The 23,301-nt window shown below is 38.9% G+C and overlaps 1 protein-coding gene across 2 annotated transcripts in view; it reads right to left on the reverse strand.

The window, feature by feature from the left end:
- Positions 1–22,654, reverse strand: part of MBNL1 (muscleblind like splicing regulator 1) — a 140,537-nt gene extending 117,883 nt beyond the window's left edge. For both annotated transcript variants that reach the window (XM_075268794.1, XM_075268788.1), the window contains exon 1: positions 22,437–22,654. The gene's annotated coding sequence lies outside the window, so the exon portion shown is untranslated. The remainder of the gene's footprint in view (positions 1–22,436) is intronic.
- Between the last annotated feature and the right edge of the window lie 647 nt (positions 22,655–23,301).

The raw sequence follows: 23,301 nt of genomic DNA on the forward strand, positions 1-23,301 counted from the left end.
ACCTCTGGGCTTCTCTTTTAAAATGGCATCTTACTTTTAGCATTTTCCATTGCTTCACCACAAAATGGTGACATCTTGCCAGAAGTATCACCACGTGGTAACATCCGCCCTAACTCGATGACACTTTTTTTTTTCAAGTCAACGAGACGGATTAGACAAAAGATGAGTTAAGGAAATGAGATTTCATTTAAGAAAGGCAGCAATACTGATGGTACACTGTAATAAAGTACATATGAAATATAGAGACCTACAAATATGACAGTAAAGGAACCTTTATAGAAATGACAGTACATATTATTACAGCCCCTGAATTGCAAGGAGCCAGTCCTCATATGGTAGGAATCACTGGCTGCAGTGTTACATAATAGGCAGATACTCCAGATAACTTATCTGTCACTATCAAAAAGCAATTGACTGCAATACAATACTGAACATTTAGGGACAATCCATGCAGGTACATTTAAAAGGGGTAGTCCAATCTATCACATATTAATAGGATTGGTGATAAATGTGAAATCTCTGGGGGCGCTACTACTGTGACTCCCACTGATCATTAGAACAGGGATTCTCATCCTTGCTTTCCTTTTCCTTGCATTCATGCAGTTCAAGCAGTGGTTGAGCATGCATCTTGCCATTTCCATTAAGGTTTGTGGGACTGACAGGCAAAAAATAGGTTATATATATATTCTGTGTGGAAAAAAACCCTTACATCATTGCATAATGAAAAGTTTTGCAATATCACAGCACCACTTGTTAGTGTGTTCATTGCCATCCCATCCCCAGCGACGGTGTTATTAATACTGTATGGCAGCCTCAGGAGTGTTGACAGTGCCAATTGTTCTACCCAAACAATGATAAATATGGTTGCCAGTTAATCCTTTGCTTCCACGTGCCAGGAGTTTCCACATATATTTCCTCGTTCCTTGTACATATCAATGCAGTTTATTCATACTCCTGTCTGCATGGCTATAATCATTGGAGTACTAACTAGGCAGGGAACATTGGGTGAACTAGAACCAATATCTATGGAATGCTACAATAATACAGAGATAATTACATGTATCAATTAGACAGGTTTTCAGTCTGTAAATGTAGAAAAGTATATGTCTAGTCACTGACAGTAAGCAGAAATTCTATAAGTTGTTAGGAACTCTAAGGCCCATGCACAAGAAATGCATAAAAAATAATGGGAACAATGGGCATCATTGGGGATGTAAGCATGTCCTTTATTTAATGGACAAACGGACCAATGTAAGTCAGTGGGTCTGTTTTACTAGGCTAGATTCACATGAATTGGACACAATGGAGCTAATGGGGGCCTATTGAGTCTTAGCTTCATGCCATGGATTCTGGCCCATGGCATCATGGCCCTATATAATATATATATCGCTTTAAATTCTATAAACATTTCCTCAATTCAATGCCGATTTTTCAACAGCTTGTGAATGGAGTTTAGAAACCCTAAAGTAAAACTTTAAATTTTAACACTTTTTATTGTTCAAAGTGTCTTCCAACGATAGGTCGATCATAAGATCTCCCAATGCTGGGAAATGTTTAATTTCTCTGCAGTGCCAATACAGGAAAAATTAAGCATTACACTGTACTCATTGAATCAATGGATTGGCCATGTAAAGCACAGACATGACAGGTCCTCCAGAGTAACAGTCTCTTTGCATCCTTCATTCTGGCTTATCTTGTTCGGAAAAGATCGGATTCCGAACGGTGATCGAGAAAATTTCACGATTGCCATCGGAATTCCGAACACGATCTTTTTATGTGGGATCGAGATCGGTGATCTTTTCCCACAATGCTTTGCTTAGCCTTCACATTGAGTATACGCTGTATACTCAGTGTGAAGGCTCCGCTGCAGTTCCATAGGAATAAATGGAAGTAGCCGGCACACAGCCTTAACCCCCTGCGCGCCGGCTGCCTCCATTCATTGGAATGGGAGGCTAAACTAACATCTGTAGCAGCTACTTACCGCCAGAGATGGCTGCTCCTGTGCCCTCCTTCTTCTTGCCTTGCTGCCCCGCCTCCCAGGTTAGTGTTTAAAGCGCTAGGTAGGCGGGGCTTGTGGCTTAGGAGAGTGTGGGTGGGTACAGGGCGGGAAGATGTGACGTCTCCCCTCCCAGTACCCGCCCACACTCTCCTAACCTGGCAGGGAGGGGGCAGGGAGCAGTGTGGAGCGGCAGCGAAGCAAAGAAGAAGGCACCGGGCACCGGACCAGCCATCTCTGGAGGTAAGTGGACACCAGGGGGGACTAAGTAGCCAGAGGATTAAAAAAAAATCCTCTGGCTACTTTAGTGATTCACTACACAGCGTGGATTCTAACAATTGTTAGATTCCATGCTGTATAGTGAATAGGATTGCTTTTAAAATCCGATCTCCGATTAATTAAAAAATCCCATTGACTTGCATTGGGATCGGAATTGGGATCGAGATCGGGTTCGAATGAAAAATGATTGGAAATCGGATTTTAAAATCGATCCTGAAAAGTCAAGATTGGCTCAACCCTAGTAACCACCTCTAGTAACTCAATACTCCCTAATAGGGCTCACTACTGTATAGTTTTTCAAACTTAGAAGATTTCCACCCCTCATTTTGGCTTCATAGTAAGCAAATAACTATAATTTTGATGGAGTTTTTAAGTAGGTACAATACATAGTTAACCTTCCACGTGTTACAATTAATATCACGTAAAATGCTCAGAATCGTCATACAGTGATGCTTTCCTGTGATGTCATCATGTCATACTGCTATATGTCACTTCTGTATCGGCGGTGTCACAGCTAGTTCTAGATTATTTGCTATTCTATTTTATACTAGACTAACTTTATGGATTGATCCATTTATCCAGTAATCTTTCCTGTTGTACCATTTAGCGATTATTTAAGTGCCTCATAGCTGTGTACTAGATAATAATGCAAAATCATTCCATGAGATCTGCTCTGATGCACAAGGCTAGGACAGTAATAGCAGTCCTGAAAACTGATATGTGTCATTAACTTTCTAAGTACTGTTTGTGCAAAACCGTACTGTTCTGAAAGTACTCATAGCACTGCTCAGTCACACAAAATGCCTCTGCAGTGTTCCTGGGACAAGACCACTACTGTGTAGCCCCATTGATAGCATGCAATTAGTTATTCACTAAGCCACAGCGGTCACATCTGACACGCTCTATGCTTAAGCAAGGGATTTTAGCTAATAACACCCAGATGTGTAAAATATATCCATTCTTTACAAACATTTGACTTCTCTATTTCTATTTCTTTAAGTGGACAATATTTTGACAGCAGTCAAGCAAATGATTGATGGTAGGTGAATGTGGGGTGGGGAGGATTTATGTCATAGAGGTGTGAAATTAAAATAAATGACCTATAGAAATGATGTATTGTAGTAGCGCTGTGAGTTCTCTTCATTTATGATGTCTGTTTCTTTGTCTTACTTTAGCTAAGCCATTTTATAAAAGGGATTAAATGGTGGAGATCAAGTGAGCGCATGTTCTGCGCTCATACAAAGTCAACTCCGCACTAGTATGTCAGTTGTGTGAGAACTTATTTCCATTAGTACTGTACTATATAGTTAGGTTCACATAAATGAATTTGCAGCTGATTTTGTGATGGATTCTGCCTCAATATCAGATCCAAATTCTGTTTGAAATCTGCCTACTATTGTTTTCAATGGGAGGCAACAATGGACAATTATTTTTCCAGGACAAAAAAGTATTCTGCTTGATAGTCCCTCAGATCCGCAGCTGATTCAGCCACACAATCCATGACTAAGTAGCCCAATTGTGTCACAGATCATCAGCGACAATAATTTCCGGCATGGGATGCACAGGATCAGAATTTGGAGAGCAGGTGTGTAACTTGAAGGGCTGCAAAGGGTACAGCGGGACCCAGGAGCCTTAGGGGCCCATAGGCACTGGCATCAGTATTGAGTTTGCAACTTCCATCTGGCCCATAAGCCAAGGACTCCCACAGATACCCTAACCACACTAAGGTGGATTAAACTCCTTAGCACCTGTAACCATCACTATCAAGAATTTGCTGTAGGGATGAGGTAGGGGCCCCAATCATCACATCCATCGAACGTCAATTATGTATTGATTACATTTACATTTTCTATCTTTTTGTTTATCAGAGAATTTTAAAGCCAGCTTGCACAAGAAATAATCCCCCCAAATGAACGGTAAAATACCTATTTCACATAGACTGCATTGTTTATGTGAGCATATAACTCATCGCTGGTTGGCAGCATATCCCCGCATGTAAAAAGTGGGTGTTCTGCTGGTAATAATGCCAACTATATGGTGACAAACTATTGCATAAATGAATCATTCATCTGAACATATTAACAATAAGTGCTATACTTCAATGGAAGCAAATAAGCACATTTGAGGGTGTAGAAATAGCAGTTGCTACCAGGCACTGGACCCCAACGGAGCACAAAGGTGCTATTCTTTATGGCACAAAGTACATAAGGGCCACATTACAGATTCTGCACTGAGGCCCAAGAATTTCAAGTCACGCCTAACAGACTCTAACACAATAATTGTCCCATACAAGACAACCAAATTTGAAGAGTACTATGGTCAATTTCCTAGAGGCTATTGAAAGGCGGGCCTCCAGATTCACTTTATTTGGTGGACCCAAGTAACTTCTTTCTGACAATGTTTAGGTAGCTTCAAAATCACAAAAAAACACTAGACTGGATGTAAACTACAGCGAAATATTTAAAAAATCCTCCTCCATCACAACATATTCTAATTAAAGAATGTTTCTGAAAAGATATGGACTTTGAATTCTCATGCTGAGAGACAAATTAAAAATACAATGCAAAACTATAACATAAAAGCAAACAGAAAATCAACTTTCCACTACAAATTAAAACTTGTTATTAATATTTAATTTCAAAAAATACATTTTGTCTCTCAGCTCTGTAATTACTTGGTAAGAATTATGAATATGATACCGCCATTGTAGCATTACTTGTGGAACAATAGTATGTTTCCAAATAATATGTATAGTCTGGTAATTTGGCTTCTTTGTTAGATATTAGAATCTGACAGTCAAATCCATTCTTATACGATTTGGATTTGAATTAGTTACTTGTGTAATATCGGCTCTATTCTGGTCTCATCTATTACATAGTGCAATGTTACTATAACTGAATGACTCTCTAGTCACTTGTATTTATTGCAGACTACAATTTATCAAGACTTCCCTCCTCCCTATTAAGGCATATAAGTTTTATATACCAAAAAGGGCTCCTATTGATTTCTAGCTAGTAGCAGAAAAAAGAAGCGAGCTGACCTATCTTGCCGCGCATTCCGTGGCTGACTCAGCCGCAGCGTCAGCGGCGCGAGGCTCCCTTCCCATTTGGCCCATTCATTTGAGCCTAATCCAGAGTGGAGTGTCGCAATGAGATGTCGGTGCACTGCAGCGGCATCCTCTTGTGGCTAGCCATGTGGAATGCAATTTCCGCCGTGTGAATATACCTGAACTTCTTATCTAGGGGGAAATAATACAAACATACAGGAAAAATCGAACCCATCTGAATGTGTTTTCTTTGATAACAGTTGGGCTAGTTTCTGGGACATGAGATTGTCATGCCTAATATATGTGGACTGCTTTCTACTGGAGTGAATACAGCATAGAATTTAGGAAGTAAGATGAAGATTGCAATTGTAAATGAGGGCAGAAATATGTACTAGCTGGTTATGTCAATGAGTATTCTCATGTTAGACATATATATTCTGTGCATAAGCCATACATGTCAGATACATGTTGTTCCCTCCTTGTTGTCCCTCATCCCCTGGCTGCTGCATATAGATGGAGAATGAATAGTGGCATTGTGCATTTCTTTCCATTAACTTCTATGAGAGTTACAGATACACCCGAACAACCGATTATAGTCATCGAGTACTTTATTCATAAGATTTGCATTATACCATATTACTACAATCAAAAAATCACCAGTAATATAAACTCTTGAATTGCTCTCTATTCTTATTTATAGCTGCTTCTGCCTGACATAAGAGAATGATGGCCATTACAGCTCCTTACAAGGTCACAGGTTTTCCCTAATGTGTAATCTGCTAACCATTTCAGAAAATAAAATGGCCAGGAAAGAATTACTTGGCTGTTGTAACATAAAAGGTGTTGGGGACAAAAGTTCCAGAACTTGCAGAATTAAAAGAAAAAAAAAAGTTGTCACGTATCTCATTCCTCACCTTGGACTGTAATAAACCTTGAGATGTAGTTCCTATACACAGACGGCTGTGTTGGTGCTGATGGGTGGGGCCGTTGCATTGTGTATGACTCTTTGTTAGTAAGATTTTGGATAGGAAACACATGCACAAAGCCAATGTTTCTCTGTCATAACCTCATAAACGTATATAAAGGACTACTGTCCTGCTGTGAATAGGAATGTTTCAAGCTCCAGTGAATGTATTTCCATATAAAATGGTGACAACTGTAATAAAACAACATTCTCATTTCATAACTAGAATATGATGAGATATTATGAAGAAAATGTATAGACATTAATGGCATATGGTACTGTATGTGACGCTAAAACAGCAATGTTCTTGGTAAAAGTCAAACATTATTTGGACTATAGCTGGTTATATGGCATACATTTTGTTTATAGGTAAACAAAAGTTTAGTTCTTGTCAATCCACTCTTGGATGGAGTCTCGGCACTCTGGCAAACTCCCCTTTGTAGTATATTTTCTTGTACTTTTAGTAGTGGGTGTGCCTGTTAGGGATTGTAGTCCTATCTCCTGTTTACTCTATGCAGACAGGTAGAGTTATTATCCAGCTTGTGGATCCTTATTATTTTCATTTCCAGAGTAAACAGCTTAGCAAGAACACTGTTTGTGACAAATGAAACTTGCTTCTTTATTCCCTCTCCATAATTCTTGCATGAATTGCCCTCATCTTTTCTCTGGTAGGACATGTCAGAATAAGACTATACACAAGTATGGGTGCATGACAAAATGGCAATGGCTTGGTATATCCGTGTGGTGTCCATGACCTCCACGTACGCATACAGTTCAGGCCACCAAACAAGCAGAAACAGGACTAGTCATGAATTTTTCCATCCAAAAGCACACTTGATGATACATGGTTATATATGGTGCTATAAGAAAACAATGGTTCAGTGTGATAGCCAATAAATGTACAGCTAGCACTCTTAAAGCACATGATAGTGTGAATGGAAGATGAAGGAGACTGTCAACCTAGGCTGGGCTTTCATTCCTGTAGACCCAAAGTAGCTACATGGTACTGTATGGCCCCTGTATACAACCTTGGTACACAGCTTAATACTGAAGAACAATTCCCATCCCATGTATGAGACTGTGACAGCAGTACTGCCAGTGACCGACTGCTTCACCCCAAGTGAGAGAAGGAGCGCTATTGGAGGCTGTATAATCAATATCAGGCTAAGTGAAGATCACTCCACACAGAGAACTAAATGATCCTGAAGTCTTTCTTTTCTTTTTTAGTTGCTACAACTCCTAGTATCTTTTCTATCTGCTATTCTGAGGTTGTATGTGTTCTTTCTTGTAATATATTACTGTATTATCCAGGCTGCTGTAACACACTGAATTTCTCCATGGTGATACTATTAAGTATTATCTTATCTTATCTTAATTCTACTTGGTATAACAAGAAATTTAAAATAGCCCTATATTTAGTATGATTTGAGGATTACACCTTCAACAGTGATGCATTTGCTGTGGTATAGAGTTCCCTACTGCCCCATTTACTTCCCAATTATGTCCCCTTCACTCCAATAATATCACTTTTATTTGGTTTGGTTTAAAACTGGCACAAATCTATATTTGCTAATATCTACCTATAATTTTATAACCTGGAATATACCTAGAAAACTAATTTTATTTAACCTTATGGTAGCGACAGAAGAGTCTTGCTGAGTAGGTTCTTCATTAAACAATCTGCTCTTTAGATCTTAAATTAAATTAAGTCACAGGACAAGATCTTCTCTCACACTACGCCTCAGTGACTCTCCAGAGTCTCCACGCTATACCATTCCTTTCCTTCCATTTTTGCCATTAATTTTGGATGATGTGAAGGTCACCCATAACTTTGAAAAAGAAATTGATGCCAAATATTAAAGGTTATTGCTCATTGACCATTTAATATAAATTGAATTTAGTACTTAAAAAATTCCATTTACCCTGTTAGTAAGTAAATGCCACCCATGTTCTAGAATACTTATTGGCTTTTGCCAAATGTTTTCTTGGCCTATCCATACATAACCTATATCCCTAAAGTCTTCTCTCAAAGATTTTACTGTATATCTCCATTTCAATTTGCACTTATATTCTCTTAAATATCTTAATTTTTAATTTAATATATATATTTTTAGTGGTATAAGAAATATGAAGCTGCAATCCATATAAAGATATATTATAAAAATTATTCCGCAAAGAAGATTGAACTCATTTAGATACAAAGATAATAACTATACTTTACTCCTCTAACATTGTTATGCTTTAGGAGATTTTCCAACAAACAACACGTACGGAATATCCCAGAGGTAGGACCTGCATCTATCTCTTAAATAGCTCTGAGCTACACTATTTCTGTGACTACCATAGAAGTGAATAGGATTTACGGAAACAGCATAGCTTAGAGCTATGTCTACCCGATCAGGTCACAGTCAGGTAAGTAGTGGGACACAGAAGCTGGGGAGGGAAAGGTGAGGGTCCCAGAAAGTTGTGGATAGTCCATAAATGTGTTTTATAGGAAAACCCCTTTAAATATTGTTGCCATGCTGCTGTGCTCCTAAAAGGCTTATCCCTATAAGAGTTGTAAAACTTGACCAGTGGGGGCCCCGCTTTCAGCACCCTGAAGTATCTCTGAAGTAGCCGGTCATCCAAGCAATATGTCCATATCATTGTCTACCAGTCACAGCTTTGGACTTTGAGTAGTGGTTGTACCTGGTACTGCAGCTCCCTCCTATTCAGAATGGATAATGCTTTGGTAAACTGTAATATCAGGCATAGCAGCTACTATTTCAGCATTGTAAAACATCAGAAGAATAAATAGTCTTTCATATTGGCCAGAAAGATCATTTTATAGACTCTTGTATGACTGATTACTAATCTAAAATATTTTATAGCACAATATCTATAAGGCTTTTTAGTATGTCAATTCTACTGCACACTGTATAATATCAATGCATTGAAGACATACCGGTAAATCTTTCTTCAACTTTACTAACTTTGTAACTACTCTATCAAGAGATCCAGTCCTATACCCACATCATGTTCCTCTTGGAATATATTTCCTAGAATATTTACTTATAGCCAAATATTTAAGTTATTACTTTAGGTTTCTAGATACCTGGATCAACCTCCAACTGAGCACTACAGATTCTGTTTCTTTCCAGTTTTGCAATGCAGAACATGTACCATGTAAAAGCCCTTCCTGGCACAGTCTTTAATTTATTAATGCCCTTCAGGAGACATGATCTGAACTGAACTCAACAGACTAGGCAATGTGCAGCCTTTGCAGTGATGTATAAAGCCATATCCCCACCTCTTTTACAGTTGAAAGTATACCACCAGGAGGTATTGCAACAAACCGACATTACAACACATTTGAGTTATGAAAATAAACCAACAGCAGAAGGGTTTTGTCCTTGCCCTGCCTGCAAGCCTTTTAGGATTATAAAATATAGGAGATGATAAAACATGTCTAGAACAGCTAGGAGCTCAAAGAACATTCTGTGAATCAGATTTAATGGGCACCACTTTTTAATGTACATATTTGCTATGCTAGCAGATGTTTCAAGCTGCAGACATTAAAGCAGAAGTAAGCATATTTTAAGGCTAGGCCTTGTGGATGACTGTAATGCGTTAGATTGGCTATAGCTGTGCCCTATATGTATCACCCTATTCTTATTCCAGTAGCAGGTAAGAAGTTCAGTGGATATACCACACAATTTAGGATCAACATTTTTTTATGATCATCTGGTCATTGTTAAAAGGGGCTCCAAACTCTAACTGAATACAATATAAGCTTCAATGGCCTTCAAGAGCTATTTCTATTGGCTCCCCCATACATATTCATGTGCAACTCAGGGGTCAGACAGGGGGCGTGATTCAGAGCCCCAATCAGAGGCAGCCAGTGTCAGAATTCAGAGTCACACCCCTCGCCTTTTTCTGCATGAAACTGCCCACCTGACACAACAGTCAGTCACAGTCTAAATAGCATATCAGGTACCAAATCAAACAGCATTGATTGCTTGGGAATGGTGGGAGCTAGAGAAAAAAATCCAATTGTGTCATAATCAGTGGAACAACACCTATTAATTTATGTAAAGAGCTGGACTTGTTGTTTTTTGATTTTCTTTAAGTGTAAGACTTCTAAAAAGAAAAAGTTTGCATAATATGCTTGGCTCCAATGCAAAGTGTTAAGCCAAATCAGGTGCATTACTTTTGGTAAGGGGTCTCTGTCCTCATTTCCTGAGTACCCTGACCACCTCAGTCGAATCCTGCTGCTTAGTATATTCACTGCACAATTACAAAGGTACTTTTAAGTTTCTAGAACCAGGTGCAAAATTTATACTAGGGCTGACACCCAAACCGTAATTCACAACCAACCACCTAACTAATGCATGTGCTAGTTGGTTAAATATTCAATTTGTCTTGAAAACAATTCAACACAATATCACAACAACACCCTTGAATGGCTGCAGTGTACAATGCAACCACTTAGTGGTCACACATAGAAATAGCATATCACTTTCTGATAACTTGTTATAAAACCGTGTTGTATTTAGAAAAGCTGTTTCTCTTGGACTACACATATCTGGACATGTCTAGCCATGAGGATAAGTAAGGGAGGGCACATCTGTATATGATTATCCCATAAGCACATGCCATTGCCCTGCAGTGCCCACTTATTGTGCTGGTCTTATTGTGCTGTCTTTAGAGGCAAGGAACCTTTGCATACGGAGTCTAATTACATTAGCAACGACATTATTACTATAAACTGTGTACAAGAAATATCTTGCAGGGACATCCTGTGAAAATGTCAGCTGCCAACTACTGCAAAAAAAGTGAAATGCACCACTATCAATATCACAGCCTGAACATAGTGTACACAAAAATATTGGCACTGTAAATCAAAGGGTCAAAAATTATCCAAATTTCACAAGAAGTGTGTATTCTATCAGATGCTCTAAAAATAAATGTCAGTCAATAAGTCTTCATAGCTGGTAGGAACAGGTACAATAAAATGAGTCTGCTAGATTTCTATTGACTGCAAGGGCTTGCGTACACTAATCTGCACCGAATGTACCCACCAGCCTCAGTTTCTAAGGCATTTTGTAGCTGCCTTAGCATTGGGTTTTGGGTTCTGTCCAGAGAGACCTCTTAAAGGTGCATTAAACCTAGAAATGAGTGAAACAAGAAAACAAGAAAAATAGTTGCCTTCACTGACACAAACAGTCTTGTAGAAATTCTGCATAAAACAATGAATTTTTGCTAAGGCTATATGGCCATGACTTCAGTGGTATAACAAAAGATCACTGGTCACGCCAATGTAAGTGAATGGATTCACATTGGTACCCTATGCAGTACATTTGCAAAATCAAATATTGCACAACTTTTTGTGACTATAAGCTGTGGTCATAGCACAGTAGGGGTTGCAATACAAATACATCCACTAACATTATTGAAAGTGTCGCAAGGCAACCTGACTATCTTTGTTCATGCGACCGAAGTTGCAGCTATAGTCACTATGTACTCCTAGCCTTAATTTCCTGGGGATTAGATCCATCTTTGCCTAGTTATCGGTAGATACTTAGCAAAGAGACAGGGCTCAATGATCCTATTGCAGAAATGGCACAGCAGGGAGGTTTCTGCTCCAGCTGGTTGTTTTACAGTCACTCTCAGGAATGTTAGGAGGGCCATGGCTAATCTCTAGAGACACATAGAGATCTGTTAATACATTTCTCCATTCCAATTGTAATATGAAACAAAATGGAACCAAAGGACAAGAGGGAAAGAAGGGAAGACGAGCTGGAATATTTTTAATCTTTTGTGGATTTTCTGTGTTTAATTTTGCTTTAAAATATAATTATAACTTGCTAGTAGCAATTCCTGTTATATCTAAAGGGAGAAGTAATAATATGTAATGTCTAACTTTTCAGACAACTTAGTCTCATTGGCGTGTGAGTCTGGACCAAAATTTGTAATGAACTGTAATTAAAATGTTGCTGCTTTCTACTTGAAAAACGTCTCTAACACTCCTGCCACTAGGTGTCTCTCTTCTAGCTAATTAGCAGTTCATTCCCTGTTACTAGGAAAGTCCCGTCCATAGATGTAAGATCACAGCGAATGGAAGGAGGTGGGACTGGTCTGTCTTCACACAGAATGGTGAGGGGATGGATTGATTCTCCTCACAGCCTCCACAGACATCTGCAAACTTGTTTTTCTGTGCACTGGTCTGAACATTCTGCCCATCTCACAGCTTACAATGTAAGAAAAATCTTCCATGTACTTGCATCTACTTTTGGCTGCTTGCGTGGTTATAGATGAAATATTATTCACAGACAGAAGCAGTTTTACTGACCGTGCTCATAGTTCACTCTTTTTTTTGTGTCAAGGATCTTTTTATCTGCATCATGCCTGCATGTATTTGCCCTATATTTGCAGTTTAGTGTTCCTGGATCTCCTATAATATAAACACTTTGGCTCTTTTCAGTTATTTGTTTTCCATTGTACTGTATTGTTACTCTAGGCAGAATTATACTTAAACAAGCCAGTAGTAGTGATAGAGGCTAGGGTAGGGGCAGACTGCTTCTTATTGTACATACCCTCTGCCTCAGAGACAAATGTAAAATGTGCGGTGGCTATAATGGGGATATCAGCTGAAAACATGATAGGATAACATGTATGAAAGCTTATACAGTTGACCACCAAAACCCTGCAGATGCTTAAAGGGATCCTATCATTCAATCACAATTTTTTCTCATTAACACATCGGAATAGCCTTAAGAAAGGCTATTCTTCTCCTACCTTTTGTTGTAAGCGGTCACTCGTGGCCAGCAGGCATGCGCAGTTGGCATGCCTTAGGCCCGAGGTCTAGAAGTTACAAGCCACCGCCAGAAAAAGACGCGGTGAAGACCTCGTTCCAGAAGAAGATGGAGCCTGCACTGGAGAATTCTCTAGCAGCATTGGTGATGCCCCCAGTGCTGTTTGAGCGCTGGGGCCCGCCCCCAGTGCTGTGAGAGAACTCATTTAAATACCGACAAAAAACAGATTTTCAAGCGAACGACGGCAGAGAAGACAATGAAAGGTAGGAGAAGAATAGCCTTTCCTAAAGCTATTCCGATGTTTTAATGAGAAAAAATTGTGATTGAATGATAGGATTCCTTTAAACTTTTCATGAAAACTCAGGTGCCCTTTAACTATTTAGCAATGGGAAAAATATATATTTTTACACGCTGTCTTCTCATGTATTTCTTCAATAAGTGAAAACAAGGTCCATTTTGGTGTCAGAAGTTTGCAGATTTCTGTGGAAACAATTTATACTTGTAGCTGAAGGTCACATTTCATTGTACATCTTGTTCCTCAGACATTGCACATGGGAATGCATGGGCTATTTAAGCTAACCAAAATAGCTTTTATAATATTATGCAAGTAAAAATATAAAAAGCGCATTCTTTGGAAATGGACTGCATTATGGACATCATCTCAGAGTGCAGGACAAACAGTACATAGTGTAGATGGAGTCTCACCGTTGCAAGTGTTAATGAATTCAAAGGCTGTTCCAAGAGTAACACCATACATGAAGCATAAAATCATTTGTGATGATATCATTGGGATAAGATGATTCTGAATATTATGTGGCAGGATTGCCAAATAAACAGACATATGTTTTACTGGGTACAATTCATACTAGCGTTTTATATACTTTAAACAAGTGGCATTATTTCATCACAGCAGTATATATATATATATATATATATATATATATATACACACATATATATGTATATAGTGAGGTGAAAAAATATGGTATGATAAAAATATGGTCTCTTAAAAAGTTTTTTTTTTTTTTAAAGAACAACGGTCTATATGCCACATTAGTGTAAATGGAAGACATTAATGGGGGTTCTACTGTTTTTCCTTGTGGAAACTGCCAAGTTGGCCTAGGGAGTCATAAATCAGGCAATGTTCTATGGGAATTAGAATATGCAAATTAGTCCTCATACGATAACTCGAAAAGAGTCTCATAACTAAGAATGCAAATTAGCTCTAATCCAAGAAGACAAAGGTTGGCTTTCTAGTGTTACCTTTTGGATAGCCTGTGGCAGGCCTTGGAAAATAACATAAGACAAACAGGACTCTTATGACTGTCTTTCCTTATGGATGAGACTCTTCTCTTACTTACAATCTAAGTCATGTTTCAAGGCCTATTAAAGGCTGAGACATTGGCTTATTGTATATGGTAGCTATCCAATCGGTGGCCCCAGTAAGACAACTTTTTGTCTTATTGGCTCAGAACTATTTTGAGTCATTCCCAGTAATATGAAGTGCCCATTCATAGTTGATGTAACAGTACTACAGATGGCAGGGATTACATTTAGGGGCAATTACGTTTTCACACATGACCAATGTATGATGGATACTTAAAATGATGAACACTAGCGGAGCCCAAAACGTGACATTGTTGGGCTTATGTTCCGCTGAACAAAAACGTCCTATACGATTCTATAACAGAAGAACCTAACTGAACCTTACTTTTACATATATGTGTTGACTCGGGCTGTCTTTGTTATGTGTCTTGACACTACATTGGCCTATGCTTAGGATAACTTATTAATATCTTTTACTATGTAAACTTTCTTAAGATATATTTATTTTAATTCTAGTTATTGCCCATTGTTGTGGTTTATAAGGTAAATCATAGTAAACAGATTTTCCCAGAAACCAAGGCTTTGTTCACGTGTTTTTCCCTTTCCATCAGCAGTTCCAGTATTTTTAGCAGCAAAAATAGTGAAGTTTTCAGCACCTATTCTTGCCATGAAAAATTAGAAAATTCTGACAGAAGTCGACCAGACCCGAAATATAGTATATAAGTCAATGGAACCTGTCAGGAATTGTTGGAATCAGATGTAAGCATACGTGTGATATTGTAAGTAGCTGTCATGGTTCTGATATATGAACAGAAGCCAGAAGGCAAGTGTGAACAGATTTGTAGTGGCACAGAGATGTATTGCTAAACATAAATGATTTATTAAAGAGCTTTAGATTTTATTAAATGGGTGGAAACAACTCTTTCAGATTGAGTCCCTGGGTAGTCAACAGATCACCCTGAGTTCTGCTCTAGACACATCTGGCACACAGCTAATTTTGCTGGGGTAAGAGACCTACAGCGGTCATTGCAGAGGAAACATAGTATTAATTAGTGACCAATCTGGTGCATGGCAGTCCTTGTAACATACATATAATTGGGCGTTCACACGACCGTTGGTGTCTGACAGCAGTGTCCGTAGCTACTGTCCATTCAGGATTTTAGCAACAGACACTAGCTGTGTCCGTTACAATTTCCATTAATTTCAATGGGATTTTATCTTGTGTCCTTTAGTATCCGTTTACAACCATGTCCGTTTTTTCAAGCGAACAAAAAAATCCTACATGCAGGACTTTTCTGTCTGTTTGAAAAACGGACAGCAAGTGTCCATTTTTTTTTTAACATTGAGGCCTATGGGCAACGGACAGTAACTGATAGCCATCAGTTACTGTCCATTTGTGTCCATTATGATAGGTGTCCGTTTTTTGTTTTTTTTTAAACGGGCACTTTCTGTGCAGACACCAACGGTAGTGTGATCCCTACCTAATTGCTTAAGAGAGATTCTCCGTTCATATAGGGTCATCCTGGGTGGAGGACTCAGTCTTTGATGTCTTTTTATACTAATAGGGCATGTGAACATGGGTTATCTTCAAGAAACAGGTTGTCTTTGTTGGGTATACTGTCTGTACAGTGTGTGAAATTGAGCATAGGTTTATACATTATATTATATGTACAGTATGTATGTGTGCTGGATTCTGAATCATGCTCTGGTGCCATGGGACCCTTAGTCTAGATTTTACTATGCGTCCTACTATTACTTGCCACAATCCTGGCTCTATTATTTCTACTTTAGTTTGTGTAATGAATAATGAAATAGAAGAAGTGACGGTAGCCATTCCCCATCTGATCAGCTTCTGCACACTTTTACCAACCCGGGGGTTTCCAGCTGCATCTTTACAGCTTCCTGTTTAAACGTCCTTCAATAGAAGTAATAATATCCATGTATGAATGGTGGGAAAGTAGGGTTAATACTAAAAAATACATGCTAAATGTGTACATGCTATTAGGATACAGGCAATACTGTGTAGTAGAAGGATTATGTACCCATTGTTTAATGATATTGTCACACAAGATGATAGCGACATGAACATCTTATCATTCCATATGGGTTGCTGTAACAATGACTTATGAGAGTAAACTAGTGCACAGAGAGACAGTCAACTAACAAGAGCAATAGGAGGCTAGGACATAAAATGAAAATATAGATTTTCCAAGTTTAGTTGACTTTAGTTTATTGGCTTGAACACACTGCCCTGCAACTTTTATGATTTCATTTTTGTTCTTTTGTGGGTTTCTTCTGTGATTCTTCACAGTGGATAAATGTCATCTCGCTGAGTTGCTTATTGCTGTCTTGGGATACAACACAGGCCTGCTGTGCAGTTGTGGCTGAAGAAGACCATTGTGTCATAACCCAGGACAAGAGCAAAAAAAAAAAAAAAAACAAGCAAAGAAAGCAATACATAAGTAAAAGTGCAGAATGCTTCAGATATAGCAATGACTCCATAATTGTGGAAAAAATCTTTAGTCCAAGAATATAATTCTATCTATTGTAAGGGCATTATAATACAGCTACGGGCCCATGCTACTAGGTGCCAAAATAGAACAAAAAATGAAGCCTTTTCCTTACAGGAGTACTGAAAGAATAAGCCGGAATCAGTTTCACGGAACTTTGCTGTAATTTGGACCAAATTTATCAAACGTTGCAAACCATTTGATGCCTCTATAAGTAATAATACATTAGTCCTGAGATCTTACCACACTTTTTATGCCACCTATTTCCTAGTGTGTGATCATGATAGCACGGTGGCTCAATGGTTAGCACTGCAGCCTTGCAGTGCTCAAGTCCTGGGTTCAAATCCTATCAAGGACAACATCTGCTAAAAGTTTGCATGTTCTCTCTGTGTTTGCATGGCTTTCCTCCGGGTACTCTGATTTCCCCGAAGACATTCTGATAGGGGATATAGATGTGAGCCCTATATGGGACCGTGACTGTCAATGTCTGTAAAGCGCTGTGGAATATCATGGTGCTGTATAAGTAAGCATAATAAATGCCGATTTTGCAACTTTTTAAAACGTTCCATTTGATAAATTGTTGTCTATCACTTGACAAGCTAACCATACCCAATTATACATCCAGTTATCAGTAATCCATATGTAGTACCAGTGCTCTCTGTCACAGGTATAATAGTATTGTAGGCTAAGGTTAAACGTCTATCTAAATATATAGGGAAAATGCTCACAATTCCTTGTCTAAAATTAACATCTTGTGCTTTTTTTTTTTAAACCCAGCTTTTCCACAGCTGCCTAAAACACTGGAATATCTACAACAAGGGGCCTAGTCTAAGTCCCACATTGCAGAAACGCAGCCTTTTATGTTGCATATCTTGCTGCTGCTCTTGGAGCCAAAGCGAGGAGTGGATTGAGCAGAAAGTAGAAGTATAAGACCTTCCTATTTATTTCCCATAACTTTTGTAACCATTCTTTGCCTTTGTCTCAAAAATACAGCAAAATCTGCAACAGAATAAGCTGCATTTCTGCAATGTGGGGCCTCAGCCTTTTCTGTCCACATAGTTTCTAATATATTTGGCCAGTGCTTAGCTATGTTACCCGTACCATTTGTCACCCACATTGACTGCAAGTGATAGCGGTGTTTAATAATACAAGTGCCAGAGACAAGGTGAAAATCACTTGTATTCCCCAGCATCAGAGTGGGGGCATATCTAGTAAATATTTTTTTTTTTTTTTTCAATAATGCGCCCTGGGTACTTCATGCTTCCCTGCTTGAGTTCTTTTTCAATTAGCATTTATCACAGTTTAAGCAGAATAGGATAGTTGGATTTCTAGAAAATACTTGTTAGACGATGGATACTATTGTGCGTAGTAAGCTGAGGAATGAGGGCTACAGTGATGTATAAAACGACAAGGGAAATCTACAGCTATGAAAGGCCAGCTGGTCCCTTCGCTGCCACCAGCCAGTGTTTTCAGTGTAGAGAATTTGGGGCATGACATCATTTGCTGCTCTGACAGCTCAACTTTCCCAAGTAGTATTCATGAGCTATTTTGGAGAAGTGTTAAAACAATCACACAAAATTGTAGGTCTGGTCTGGATACATTCCGCCAAACCTTTTTTTTTCACTCTCTATCTTCTTAAATAAACATTCAAAATAGCTCAGAAGCAGTTCTTTTATTTTAGCACATTATGCATTACATACATACGCTGCCAGGTCTCCTAAAGGTTTTCTCTTGGACATTAAAAATAAAACTGAATTAAAGAAAAAAAAAAAAGAGGAATACTAAAGTACTCATCAGATCTGGGGTACAATATTGAAAAGTTGTCCCCCTTCCTTCATCAGGCTCAGCCAATAACCTGAGGAAAGCAGCCAGCCCCTTTATCATGTTACTGACTGATCAGGAGGCTTCCTATGATAGAACAAGGGGGGGATTCCTGGGGCAGTAAAGGGGCTCTGGTATCTGGACATCAATTCCCATTTCAAATTAAAATATATTACTAATATTACATATCAATGTTATTTCATTTCATTGTAAAAGAGGCAAATAATTTTTATACCATGACCCTGGACTATCCCTTTAAAGGCGTTGGCCACTATACAGAGAACAGAGCTGTCTGCTTCCTGCTCCATTCTCTGCGTATCAGCTGCTAAGAACATCTAATTGATGGGGTGCTGGGTGTTTATGAAACCATGGAAGGAGGTATCCAGTAGAATGGGAATATTGAAAGGTAGGACATTAGTACGAGGAGGAACATAAATGCACTGGTTTAAGTGGTCCTGAAAGAGCTGGTCTCATGGCCATCTGATTTACCTATAAGGGTAGTATTAAGTAATGGTTCTATAGGTGGTATGGTGATAAGGAGCTTCTTTGGTAAAAGATAGCCTGACACTACTGTAAATATCCTTGGCAAACTTAAAGGCGCTCTCTCATAACTACCTTTTTAAGCTGTTGTCTGATAGAAGCACCATTCTAGTCCATGGACTATGTCTAGTATTGCATATTAACTTAATGGGGTTGTTCAGGAATGCAAGAACATAGATGTTTTCTTCCAAAAACAGCACCGCACCTGCCCAAAGTTCGTATGTGGTAGTGCAGCTCAGCGAATTCACTTCATTGGAGCTGAGTTGCAATACCAGAGACAACCCATGAATCGGTCTGGTGCTGTTTTAGGAAGAGACCAGATATTTTTGTTCTAATCCTTTAACTTCCGTACAATATACTGCCTATGAACAAGACTAGCATGAAGACCCTTGTTACTGATCTCAAACTAACCTTGTAGAAAACAATACCGTAAGTGTAAATATGAAGGGGCCATCTGAAGTTTATGGCTTGGCTAGTAAAATAAGGCTTGCTCAATATTAAACATTACTATAGAGTAATATGTCTCCCAATATAATGATCCCGCAAGGTTTATTGTCCTGCTGGATTTGCTGACTTGTTCTCATTTACTACCATACTTCAGCTGTGGCCAGTTATTACCCCATAGAGGACTACTGCACAATACCAGTTTTATCACAGGGCTAGTAGTCACTTATAAATGGCTTCTGGCTTGGTGCTGCTTGTTTACATCCACAGACAGGGCAAGTGTGAATACTGTACTGTCCTAAGCATGCCTCTCTGCCTCTATATGTAAAGTATGGAAACAAACAATGCTTTTTTATAGTCCCTGGGACTAAATTGTCACTGAAACATTACAACATTGGTTGTTATTGTACATTACAAAGTACAATAGTGCAATATTACAAACTTTCTAACCATAACATATACTGTTTAATATACTGAGGAAGATCCAGGTACTGAAGCGTTATTACTAATATAATGTTCTTAATGTAAAGACATACTTTGTATCCTTCTCATGGCATACATCTATACAGTAAATTGCTATTTCAGGACTCACTTAGGATTTGTTTTATTCCATTTTTTTAACCCAATTACATAAGAATAAAATAATTTAAAGGGAAACACTTAATAACCATAATGTCTCTCCTTGTTTACTAGTTTCGACCCTTCGGTATTAGGCTGCATCTCTTTGAAAGCAATCCTGTAATAGACAGCTAGAGAATGATCTGTCATATGCCTTTAAACTATATCAGACTGTCTGTAAGGGATAGCTTCAAAGTTGCCAAGTCTCAGGCATAGATCTGTAGTCCATAATTACACAGGGTAGCAACGGCAACATGAAAACCTCTTATTCTTTGATGCTGTTTGACATCCTTTTTATTACTTGATGTCAGATGTAAATAAGCAGTGTGAGCTAAACTAGAGACAGACAAATAATTTACACATGCACCAAAGGAACAGCTTTAAAAGAGATGGTACATATAGTCAGTCCTGCCTGTGGACAGCCTAGCATGGAGCAGGAGATGAACAGATTAATATACAGTTTGGTGAGGAAAGATCCAGAATAACTTGTCATTTATTGGCTTATATCCCTGTTCATTCTATGCATAGGAGTCCAGTGTGCAGTCCTATCAGTAAGTGACAGCTACCTCTATATGCACTGTCATAGATGGAGGCTGTCAATCGCTGTCAGGGCCGCCCACTGGATTGCCAAGAAGGAAGTTCAATTAACAATACAATAATACCAATTTATAGTATGTTAGACAGGCTTTTTTTCCAACAAAGCTATACGTCAGTGTGCTCAGCTCCTTCTGCTCCTTAACATCCTGCCCTCAGACACCATCTTATCTAAACATGAAGTTCAAGTGTGAATATGGTTACCCCCCCTTATCTGACACCTTCTGTGTCACATTAATGGTGACCCATAAAGCGGAGATATAGTAAACTGTCTGCTGGGACCTTTACCCTGACAGCTGCTCTAGCTGTCAATGTGCGTGTTCAGTTATCAATATATAGTTACAAACCCTACGGAGGCAGATAACCTCCAGTGACTATAACGTTCTCACCAAGTCAGAGGCAGTAAGAGGAGGCCATCATACAGTTCCCTATATCTCAGCTTCCTACTTCTCAGTATATTTGACAAGGAAGAGTTGACTGTTCTTATGTTAACTGTTGTTACATGTGAACTTTTAGTTGAGTTAGGCTTTAGACACAATGAAACCTCTCCTAAAGACCACCTCTATAAGAAGACCAAGCACCGGTGACAGATCCTCAATCCCTTATATTATATACATTAGCTTCTTCATCACAATGCAGTCGGCTGCTATGGTTTCCCCATCCTGTACTTAACCTCTTCAATTCAATTACCCTCTAAACATTCACCATCACAATATAAAAGGTAACCAGCGGCCCTAAAAATCATTACAAACCTGTGAGTCACCGAATATGCCCAGAAATAAGCTGCGGGCAGTAAAAATGCCTTTCCATTAAAGGAAAACTATACCCAAAATATCATTTCTTCCCCCTGGTGGGACCAGCTGTTAACTAATCTCATCACATATGTTATAAGGAATAAGCATTGTCACCGTCCCTTTCTAGCTGTTGTCATTGCGACACACCATACAACATGACAATCCTCACATGGGGCGTTCCTACCTTTAAAACTTGGCAAGAAGCGCACACTACTGAAATATAGTACAAGCCTTATAAGGAGACCCAGTTAAACATGTCATACATAATTTATAGGCAGTAGCAGTCCATTTAACCTCGCAGAGAAGAGATCTGAACCCTGGATAGAACAAACACATTTTGCACCAATGCATTTACATGTCCTTCCCCTTTAAAAAGACAGAGCAGCTTTGAATGTCTTATTTAACCCTTTCCGTCACATGCACCTGTCCCTTTCCAAGCTGAATTTCTATAGCATACAACGAGACGGGTTGTTTAAGGTTTGCTAGTATTACACAGTGGCCTGCAGTCCCCCCAGGCTTCCCCCAGACAGCTGAAGTGTTATACAGCTGCAGGAAAGCTTGTACTTTTTCAGTAGCAGATGTAAATCTGTGCCCAGATCTGTGCCCTCTGTGGTCACACATATCACTATCCTGGGCACGCTGCTCAATGGCCACTCTGCTCAATGTTACAGTCTATCGTACAGTTGTGCAAAATGCAAAAAGCAACTTACCTCTCACATTTTTCAGACTCGCAGACTGTGTACAGACCACCCAAGGCATTGTGTCAATTATTTATTAGATGCTAAATAAAAGGGCTTATAGATCCGTATGTCACTGCAGCATTATAATAGACACTGATCACTCAGCTACAGAAGAAAACAGTCTGTTGAACATACTGTAGCTGTACAGCCTCTTATCTGTAATGTCTAGCTTGCGTTGCTTAATGCACTGCCCCTCCCCCTCAGTCAGAAAAACCTACCAGGAAGCATTGGGCGTTCATGTCTGGGGCCTGAGGAATGCGAGAGAAGAAAAAATATCTTTCTCCGCTCATACAGTGTATGATGTGTTCCAAGTAGCTATATGACAGATGGATTTCACAGCCCCATTAACGTTAGGCTGTCGTTTTATCCGGTAGCCGCAGACGTACAGTAAAATAATGTCATTTGGGAGCAAACCCCCTGTAATGCCTACTAATGGTATGTTCCGTTTTATATGCATAACATCATAACCTCAGAGCAGTATTACATTGCAAATGTCGTACAAAGTCACAAGCGTTCTATTAAGGATTCAGAATGGCTGCTTGTCAGTATAAAATGCACACTGCGAGTTTATTCAGCAAGGAAAGAGGTCAAAGAGAAAGGCTGGCAAGGAAAATACTCAATGTTAATAGCAAAGTTTTAATTGGATCATAGCAAAGCGGATCAAAAAGTCGCATCATCTTCATAACAAGATATGGAGCCCGCCATCAACATACACAATGCACACTATCATCAGAAATAGTGAAATAAAGAACTTTACAACAAAGCCTGTTCTGTTGTCTTCATCTGTGTCCCAAAAGCTTGCAATTTGTCTATTTTTTGTTAAACTAACAAGTTA

This window comes from Leptodactylus fuscus, chromosome 3 (genome assembly GCF_031893055.1).
Source record: "Leptodactylus fuscus isolate aLepFus1 chromosome 3, aLepFus1.hap2, whole genome shotgun sequence".
Taxonomy (NCBI): domain Eukaryota; kingdom Metazoa; phylum Chordata; class Amphibia; order Anura; family Leptodactylidae; genus Leptodactylus; species Leptodactylus fuscus.